This window comes from Hyposmocoma kahamanoa, unplaced genomic scaffold (assembly GCF_003589595.1).
Source record: "Hyposmocoma kahamanoa isolate Upper Pololo Valley unplaced genomic scaffold, ASM358959v1 98835, whole genome shotgun sequence".
NCBI classification, from domain to species: domain Eukaryota; kingdom Metazoa; phylum Arthropoda; class Insecta; order Lepidoptera; family Cosmopterigidae; genus Hyposmocoma; species Hyposmocoma kahamanoa.
Genome location: NW_020655702.1, coordinates 8828 through 9821, shown reverse-complemented (window position 1 = coordinate 9821; position 994 = coordinate 8828).

Here is a 994-nt window from a genome sequence, read left to right as displayed (position 1 = left end):
GCAGTCCCCCACAAACATATGGGGTTGAAACTTTGGTCTCGGTCATCCCCGAACGAATCAAGGTCCACCGACTTCATGACTTCTTCGTTGCCAAACCTTTGGCTACTTGACTTATAAGTTACGATGATGAGACGACGGACTTCCCCAGGCAAAAAATGAGTTGCTTTGATTGACATACCAGAAAAATCTTTCAAGAATATCATTACTATGATATTCGATTTGGACCAAGCACCTCCACCATAATGTCGCCACGCCTAAGGTTCAATCATAATGTAAATTACATATGCGACATTCTTTCTATCACAACAACCTTTAGATAGAGTATCTTTCTTCATGTACACTTCTTCTAACTCCATTCTACTTCATAGGACTACTGTAATTGTCCTAACAGGTCCTTGACCTCATATCGATCCTCCGGATCTGAACTAGTGGGATCCTCTGATCCCTATGATGGGCCTCCACACACACCCCTACAGCCCTTCCTCTGCCACCGCTTCATGCCCCCTTGTACCTTCAGTACAAGTGGCGATCTCATTCTAATTCTGTTACTGATTCATCATACTCTATCTTCTGGCTGTCTATTCAACAAATACTGTATCTACGTAAGTAATAAACATTGTGCAAACTTACCAACTGTAGTGCCGACCAACCAGTGCACTTCCAGAAGATGCCTGATATCTCACCTTCATAAAAGATGCCTGTACTGTCATGTTAGTTCCCTACTCTTAGGTATCATAACAGACTAAATTTATTAATGCTTGATATTACAAAACTTATACTAAATCGCGACATAATTCGCGACACCTATTCTGTAAACTTTAAATTTTCCTACTAATAATGAACTATATAAACGACCGTTTACATAGTTCATTAGTATAGTATAGTTCATATAGTCTTAGTATAGTTCATAGTTCAGCCAATTGCCCAGTGTTCATTACTGCGAAAATTAAAAATACCTACAAGTGTTTTGGTATTCTTTTGTCGTCTTTTTTTT